Genomic DNA, 9,597 nt, shown 5'->3' with positions numbered 1-9,597 from the left:
TGTGTTATTTCAACCATACAAAAAAGACCTACTGACAATCCTTTTCAGGCTCTTTCAGAAAACTGAAGAAACAGAAATAGTTTCTATGTCGCTAAGATCACCTTGATATCAAAAGCAGACAGAGACACTACATAAAAGACAAGTATTGGCCAATATTCCTCATGAATACTGATGTAAAGATCATCGACAAAATACTAGCAAATAGAATCCAACAACTCATCAAAAAGATCATGCACCACAACTAAGTGATTTTTATTCAAGGAATACAAGAATAGTTTAACATAAACAACTCAGCCACACCATATAAATAAAAGAAAATAAAACCACATTTCCTTTTCAATGCATAGAAATCATTTAACAAGACCCAGCATCCACTATGATTAATAAAATTGATGAAATGGGTAGAAAGTTTTCTAAATATAATCAAAGACAATTACCACAAAGACAGAAGAGATACAGAAGAAACAAAGAATATAAAACTAGTGTTCAGTAGGAAGCATGCTACCTGAGGAGAGCTGAGGAACAGAAGAGAGAGAATGCAGTGCTTATGGTGGAAAGAAATGTTCAACCAAGGGCCAGAGCAGTGGCACAAGCTGTAGGATTGTTTGCCTTGCACGTGTTGACTTAGGAAGGACCACGGTTCGATCCCCTGGTATCCCATATAGTCCCCCAAGCCAGGAGAGATTTCTGAGCGCATAGCCAGGAGTAACCCCTGAGCATTACTGGGTGTGGCCCCCCAAAATAAATGTTCAACCAGAAGAGAAGATGCTAAAATTGCTAATTAGTTAGGTATGCTACCTTATCAGTAACAGTACTGTAAAGCACAGTGCAAAAACTGAACAAGAAAAAAAGCACCTCTCATAAAAATTGATTAATTGATGGGTGGAAGACAAATGGGGTGGGAACATTGGTGAAGGAGAGTGGACACTGGTGAGAGGATTAATATTGAAACATTGTATGCCTGAAACAAAATAATGAGTAACTTTGGAACTTCATAGTTTTTAAATTAAAAAATTTTAAATGGTTCTCATTAGGATTAAGTGACTCAATAGAGAAGTAGGAACTGTAGACCTTCCCAGGATGCTATTACTGGTTCTATAGGGAGTGTATTTGAAATGAAAGTTTCAGAAATGAAACTACCGAAGAATAGTAAGCATGAACCAAGAAGTTCCCTATCTGCCTCTTGAGATGATTTGAATAAGTGAATGACAAAGACCCTTAAATCCCAACTATGCCGGTTCTTTACACTGTTGTAAAAGGAGTGCATAGCTCCATGGAAACAAACATGGACACAGAGCACTAATTCCCCCTAGGAGGAGTGGCCATGAAGAGTTTCTGTCAGCCCAGCTTGCATTTTATGACTCCCTCAAAATGAGGTCCAAACAATAACAGATGGGTCTCATAACCCTGATTCCCTTCTCCATCCAATATAAATTCTTGTGCCTTTTTAATTAGAAAAGTGTTTATTCAATATAGTGAGTTGCTGTTTTATATTTTGTATTCCTAAATTGTAGCCACTGGATAAACAGGGAGTAAAATGTTTTCATGAGAAAGTGGAACATTAATGTCTAAAATTCTGTCAAGTTCATAGAGCCAATGGTAGGTGATACTATAAGGAAAGGGAAAGATGTGATTACTCCGTTTGTCATAGTCCTCTCTGACATTAGAACTACAGAGAAAAATATAAATAATTTCTCAAAGTCACATAAAATATGCCTACATTTCTGACTTGATTGACTTTTCAGGTGAATTTTCTGCCAAGGTCTTGTTCTCTTATATTTATTGAGAAAGAACTCAGAAAAGAAGGAAAAACTTGGTGGAAAGAATTTGTTCAGTGTTTGTTATAGGGCCAGGTGCTGCTTCCAAAAGATTAATACAGTATTTGCCTACATTTTCTTATATTTCTTTCTATTTGATAATAGAATGTACAGAATAATGAACAATTACAAAAAATGTGAATTTCTCTGAAAACAGGCTCTCTCAACCAACCCCTAAGATTCTTCTGTAGAAATGAGTATGCTGCTTGTGCCATCATCCCTGGGGAATCTATGGTCCCAGAGTCTCCTTCTGCATCATCCTCCCCCGAACCCTCTGAACCCTGGGGAGGTGCTGCCATGGGGGGCATGACAGATGAGGTGGAGTAGACTGTGCTGCTGTCATACCCGAAAAAGCAGCTGGGTGTTGGGCCGAGTCCTCGGCTGCCTGAGTCTGGAGTGTGTTCCAGCAGAACAAACAGGTTAAGAGGAGATTCAAGTCTGAGGTCTGGCATCACTTCTCACTGGCACCCATGGAGAGTCTTAATGTTGTGTGCAGCAAAAAGACCTCAAAGTTGTGGAATCATTTCTGCATCTGCTCCGCAGACCCCACAAAAGTGGTCTGCTTTACACTGTGGCCAGACGATCAGCAGGGACAAGAAGCTGACCGACCTGGGCACCATCTGTCTCTTGAGGCACTTACAGAGGTTCGATGGCAGTGCACTAAAGACTGGCATCCCCAAGACTGTCCAGCCCTCTTCTCCGGGTTTCCCACCCCTCTGAGCATAGAAGTGATCGCATCATCCAATATCACCACCGAAAAGTTCTGATTTTCATCCAGTTGTCAAAAAAATCACAAATCACATAGCTAAGATTATCGCCCTTGACCTCCAGCCCTACTCTCTCATAAATAGCATGAATTGGCTTCAAAATGCTGCTCAGTTACTTGAACACTCAGTACTCCTTACTCTCCCACTGCTTGCTTCTCCAGGACCACCATCCCCGGCATGTATCACAGCAGGAAACATATTAGCATGGCCCATTTGAAGGATACTGAGAGCAATATGGCCCACTTCACCTTAGGAGTTTTGATGCAGCCAGACCTAGGAGTACCTGACTCTCATTGCTCACTGGGTCACCTTTAAATCCTCCATCAGGCTGCACTGTGAGGACCATCACTGCTCGGCCCTGCTTAATGTATCTCAGATCAACTATGACTATAGTGCAAGAGCATCCGGAAGCAGTTGGAGTGGTGGTGGGAGGCCTGAGTGACCTCAACTGGCCTCCAGAACAGTGACAGACAACCCAAGCATAGTAAAGATACTGAGTGAGGGCAAGCACATGAGTGTACAATGTTTCAGCCACACCGACAACCTCATCATCAGAGAGGCCCTTAAAGGCCAGAGGTTGGGCTCAAATCTAATGAGCATCAACCACAAGATCTGTGAGTAGCTGCAGCAGTCTCCCTGAGCCAAAGAGTAGCTGACTGAACTGCAAAAGGACTCTAAGCTGCCTCAGCACCACCTCATTCAGGATGTGCTGTCCAAGTGGAGCAGCTCGATTAGCAGAAGAAGGGCATCAATAAGTTGGCCATCAATTGCCACTTCCACTAGCTCATCAGCTCCAACCAGTGGGAGGTCATGTAGTCTGTGTGCATGCCCTGAAGACCTTCAATGCTGCCAGCCATGAGATGAGTGCTCACACGTCCCTGTGCAGGGCAGCACCCTGACTGTGTGATGAGCAGCTTCAGGTATTGAACTTTATTATTGATTATTATTATATTATTATTTCAAACTAGGGAAGATCCAGCCATCACTGGGCTATCTCATTATCCCAAGGATCTCAAAATGAAGTATATCAGTTGTCAGATTCTTTAAACAGCCAGACTTCAAGGTTTCACTTCAGCATCTAGAAAAGGGTTTGTAGTCTCATTTCAAACCAGTTAAATATTCTGGGTGAAACAGTCACTGTTGCCTGTGATGTTTTAGTTTAGACCTTCTAGTCTTGGGAAAATACTGTATTATTAAGATGAATTTGAGTGTTTTTATAAATGGTGAGCTCAGTTTCAAAATTAAAATTTTTATTTGTAATTTTCCAAATGGGAGTTCTGCTGAGTAAAATTTGAATTCACAACTGTTATTTACTTTTGTTGTCTTACTGTGAAAAGTGTCACAGCATTAACATAATAGGAATCTTAGTATTTCTAGAGGAAGTCAGTCAGAAGACCCGCTAGGATGTTCATACCATTAGCATGGATAGCTGATCAAAAATTCCTGAGGAAACATTACCAGCAGGCCCACTGAGAAGTCCTTTCCCTCAAGTGTGGATGGCTGCAATATTCCTGAGACATCTCTTACCAATAGACCCACTGAGTCTTCTCTCTCAGTATGAATAATTGGATGATACGTTGTTAATGAAATTGACATTTTACTTCCTTTACTACAAATATTTAATTGATATATACCTTGATATATATGCTCTCTTCTGCTTTGTATATAGTAAAATCTTTCTCACATAATATCAGAATTTTACAGACAATATGGCCTTGATTAAATTTATTTTTACCTGGAATACTCAGCATCAAAAAAAAAAAACAAAAAAACAATTTTTGATGCTCCTTGTCTTTGAACATCATAGCAGGATTGCTTTGCTTCAGGGACTTCCTCTAGTGACTTTGACTAACTGCTACTAGTCTACACTCCAAAAAAAGGTTTGGACAGGATAGCATTGGGTTATTGAATTTACTAGATATCATTCTGTATCTCTTTCATTTAAGTTTTCTCTTTCCAAACCAGATCTTGGAAAGTTAGTGTTGGCCCTTAAGCTAGAAACCTGTTCCCTTAGGTAAAGGAAATTTGTAATAGGAAACCTGGCTTCTGGTAAGTCTCTTAATATACATCAGTATGACACCTAGGGCCAGAAGAGAGAGGAACTACTTTGACATGTAAACGTTTACCTTCCTTTGGCTTGTCTGGGTTCCTAACTGAACTATATTCTACTCTAAGGTTACACACCACCTAGAGCCATGTGTATTGTTCTAAAGATCAAACAATGTATATGGATAAGTTTCTGTACTTTGCAAAGAAACAAGATGTGAGCATCCCTCTCATAATATGACTGTCCCTTTACTCCTTTAAATACTCCTAGGTTGGAGATTAAAGTTGGAACACGCTTGCCAGAACGTGTTTTCCCATACATTCATTGTGTGGTCTCATTTCTTCATAGTTCATATTTCATCGCTGGTTCATGCAACCCACTCTCCCCCAAGGCAGGATTCATTGAAATCCTGCCTGGAGCTGCTGGACGAAGTCACCGGCAGCAGAAAAGATACTCACAATACAAGAAGAATGAAAGATAATTTAAGACACATCTGAAATGCCTATTATGCTATTTTTACTTTTCCCCATTCTACTGAACAAAGGATTCTAAAAATGTACACAAACAAATGAAGTGTTGTTATAATTATTTGCTTGCATCCTTGAGATGAGGGTCCTTCAATATATTCTTTATTCTACCAAAAGAAGACAGCATTAAAAATATTAAAAAGTCCTAAATGGGTAAGAAAAGAAACACTATGGCCAACTGAGAACCTGAAAAGTGACATGAACAAGAGGAAAATAATCATTCATAAGAGAAATATTCAGAAGCAATTTTAGTTTGAACAAGGTGTGGATGAGATGAGGTTGATAGAAATTAGTTCTTTCAAATTAACAAGCAGAAGCCTAGGTAGAAGTTCATTTTACAGTGAAATTTTAGGTTAAATTTTCCCTTCTGCATCAAACAAAACCCAAAGTCCCATGAAAACAGTACCTTGCTCACTTGCCCAATCTTACATCTCTGTCCCAAAATTTTTCTTTTATTAAATCTTCTATACTTTGTGTAGGGGACTTTCTAAATGTTTTAATATAGAACTCAATCAATTATCAGAGCAAACCTCAGGATGAGTACTATACATTTTACAGAAGAATTTATTAGGTCCAAAAAGGCAAATCAATTTTACAAGTGTCACAGAAAAAGTTCATGAGAGATGAAGACCAAAAAGTTGTTTTCATGCTTTCTAATGCCAGTGCTCTTTCTCTCAAGATGATAACTTTTCTAGAAAAGTTACTTTCTTTCTCTTCCTCTCATTTTTTCTCTTATTTTCTCCTTCTACTTTTGTCCTTCACTCCCAATTTCTTCTCTACCATGATGACCTTCATATCTGCTGCCACATTCACTCCTATGAGTCTCCTACTGCAATACCTATCCCAATCCTCCTTTAAATAACTAAAGATGTTGTCTAAAATTGCATCTTAAATATCCTTTTAGAAGACTTCAAATTATTGTTAAATTATTTTAAATATACTGCTTTTACAGAAAGTTCTTTAAGAATGAAGTCTATGTCTTACACTGCACCAAATGTCTATAAATTGCTGCCGTAAATTATCAATTCTATTCACAAAATTAAAAAATAAGTGTCTACTTGCATCCAATTTTTATGTGCAGTAAAATGTATTATTGCCTATGGGTATCCAATTCTCCTTTCCTATAAAGTACACAGACGACTATTTCTAGCTCTTTGAAGTTCTTTAGGTCAAAGGGCTCTGTTCCAGCCAAATATGCATGACTTTCAGACCAGACTCATTGCTTTCTTGTCCCCTGGCACAAAGATAGTTATTCAATATTTCACTGAAATATTGAAATGATATAGTCATTAGATCAGCCATTTTGGTGCTACTGTTCTATCCAGGCAATAGCTTCTCTTGACAATGTTTTGATCTCCAAAACTTTGTTGTAGTGAGCCACTGAGAGTTGAACTTGTTTATTCTACTAAAGCCCATTCCTGACATATTATTTTCACAAGGACTAAATGCAAATACAGGAATCATGCTTGGGTTATCTCTTTAGTTTCAAAATCATCCTTGCTAGTGAATAGAAGGTCAAGTTCACTGGATCCTGATTAACTTAAGAAGTGCTGATTGTTCCCTGTGAAGTAACCTAAGCACAAATTTGAGTAACTTATCTTCAGAAACCCACAGCGTTCTGCAGACTGAGCACAACCCACAAGGCCACTCCCTGAGACACTACACATTTATTCCAATCATGCTGCCATTGTCCCCACCCACTTCACTTCCTCCCTGTAGTCTTCAGAACTACAAAGGTTATTCATATGCAATTATGAGTAACAAGATGTGTAATTAAGATAAAGGACAGCTTGCCATCACCTTTTTTGTTAAAAATGGGATGTAGTTAAAAAGTAATTAAACTCTTTGGTGTGATTCATAAACTGTCTCTGGGGGGCACTTACAAAAATTTTCTTGGGGTTTGGAGAAATAGTTCTATATGGCACATATAAGGTCTGGAGTTTTTTTAGCACCACATGGCCTCCCTAGCACCACTGGGTGAAGCCCTGGTGACCCCCAGATCACCATAAATGCCAATTAATTGATTACTCAATAATCAATAAATAAATGTATTTAAAGAACAAATTTAGGTAAGGAGATATCGCAGAGAACTAAAATGAGTACACGCTTTACATGCAAAAACTTTGCTTCAATTCTCCAATACAAATCTTGGTACAATTACAGTATTTCTGACTGTAATTCACACTTGACTTTTTATCCCTGGGGAGCAGATCAGTCAATTCCCAGAGGTACTCAGGGTGTACTTATGCCTGGTGATACCTTGGAGGTGGTAAGTGCTGCTCAGGATCAAAGCACAACCAGCTACATGCAAAGCTGCGAGAAGAGCACTTTAGCCTCTGTGTTATCTAAGCCTCCAAAAATTTTTAACCAATTTTTTTATGTCATTTATTTATTTATTTTTATTTTTTTATTATTTTAATTATGACAACAAAGATGCAAAGAAAGAGGACAGGGTAAAGTTACAGTGGAAGCCCAATCACCCATAAACAGAATTCTCGGTAGTCCCATCGATGATATCCCAGCCTTGAAGTTTCAGCCAAAGAACATTAAGAAAAACAAAACTGAACCCATGTACAATACAATTACTTTGTCCTTCAAATCCCCAGTTGTAGTACATACTATTTCTTAGCAGCACACAATATAATCTAAAGACATTAGACTTATGTAACTCCTTAAACATTGAGGGCAAAGTACATTTATCTAGTTCCATGCACATGCTTACTAATTTAAGTTAACCTCAAAAGTTTTAGTGGGTTGTTTTTCTTAAGGATTGGAGTCAAGGGAACATAGTAAAAAACGGTGTTAAAGTGGCATTTGTTTGCATAGGCCCACCAAAATATAAGGGACATGGAAAGAAAAATTATGGTCTAAATACAAGGAGACCCTACCCCTGAAGTTTCCTGACACAGGACTGACTCTAGGCTCCAGGCAAACTAGTTTGTCCAATTCAAGTCATCTTCTGTAGTGGCAATACACCTCCATTCCTCACAAAGTCTCTGTTGTTGGTATCATGCTTCTGTATTAAAGTTCCTGGAGTCTGCATATCCCATATTGCAGTCAGGATGGTGCAGAGCATCCTCTCCTTTCACCTCACACTTAAGGGGCACTAGAGAGAACCATGTCCTATAGAGCAGGTCATTGTTGTTGTCAAGTCTCCTCAGTGTAAACGGAAGTCTCTTTTTAGGAGGTCGATGTCAGACCCTTGGTAGTGTCTTTCCTGGTAGAGGACTGCTTCCAGCTGTTGCTATAAAAGACCTTGGATGTTTCGTAGATAGCTTGCCTGGTTCCGGCGTGAATGGAGGATGCCCATTCTTCTGAGGCCTGTGCCAGGTCCCAATTTTTAATTAATGTTTTATTATTTTAATTTAAATATTTATTAATTTTATCCATTTATTAGTAATTATTTGCTTAGTTGTTTATTAGACATATTTATTTAAATGTTTATTTAATAAATTTAAATATTTATTGAATGTTTTATGTTTTTAATTAAATAAATATTAGTTAAATAAATATTTTAAACAGAGTTGGTCATAATACAGTTATTTCTGGCACTCAATGTTTCAAAACCAATTTCACCACCAAGGTTACATTCTCTCCATCACTGTCACCAGTTTCCTAATTTCCCTAAAGCCTACACCTTGGCAGGTATTAAAAAGTTACATAATATTGCTCGGTAGACCTAAATGGTAATAAAATTACTAAAAAAATGTCATTAAAAGAAACTTTTTGAAAACTGTTATATCTCACAATGAGGTCATTATGTCATTCATTATCTGAAAGTTTAGTAAGCTGCTTATTTCTAGAATTGAGCATTCTATTGTTAGTTTTCTTTGTTGAGTTTATGTGGCTTCTATAACAATTTTACATGAATTAGTGTATCCTTATTGAAAATCAGTATTTAATTATGGAGTTGTGTGGCCACATAAGTGGCTGCATGGTTCAGGATTTTGAGGATCTGTGGAGCTGAGCTGATAAGCTCATCTGGCAACAAATTGTGTGTTTATAGGTGTATGGGTGTGGCTGCCAGGACTTCTTAAAGTACAGAGTCATGAGTGGGGGGGGAAGGTGGCCAGTCCCTGGAGATGTCAAATAAAAAGTCAGCATACCTGGAGATTTTTAGTAGGGAGAAGCTTCAGCAGAAATTATTGGAAAAGTGATGAAGCTGGACCAGTAGTGTGGTAGCAGTTGTAGGGTGACTCTGTGTGTGTGCAGCTGCTAGGATTTCAGCAGTGGGGGGACTTGCCTACACCCTTCTTGAGGTGCCCCAAGGGGATGAGCTCTGAGGCAGACATAACCCTTAGTTTTTGCACTATTTTTCACTCTCTTACAGAAGTTAGATGTATATATAATGCTGGCCACTTTGGCACACATGCATTGGTGGAGCTTGAGTGTAACTGCCTAGACTTCTGGAAGTACAGGGGCATGGTTGGAGGCAGTCC

The 9,597-nt window shown here is 38.5% G+C and overlaps 1 pseudogene; it reads left to right on the top strand.

The window, feature by feature from the left end:
* The first annotated feature begins 2,287 nt into the window (after positions 1–2,287).
* On the top strand, positions 2,288–3,483 carry LOC126015905 (zinc finger BED domain-containing protein 4-like; annotated as a pseudogene).
* Positions 3,484–9,597: the final 6,114 nt, after the last annotated feature.

This window comes from Suncus etruscus, chromosome 8 (genome assembly GCF_024139225.1).
Source record: "Suncus etruscus isolate mSunEtr1 chromosome 8, mSunEtr1.pri.cur, whole genome shotgun sequence".
In the NCBI taxonomy this organism is placed as follows: Eukaryota; Metazoa; Chordata; class Mammalia; order Eulipotyphla; family Soricidae; genus Suncus; species Suncus etruscus.
Note: the sequence above shows the minus strand (reverse complement) of the source record. Positions and strands in the feature narration are given on the sequence as shown.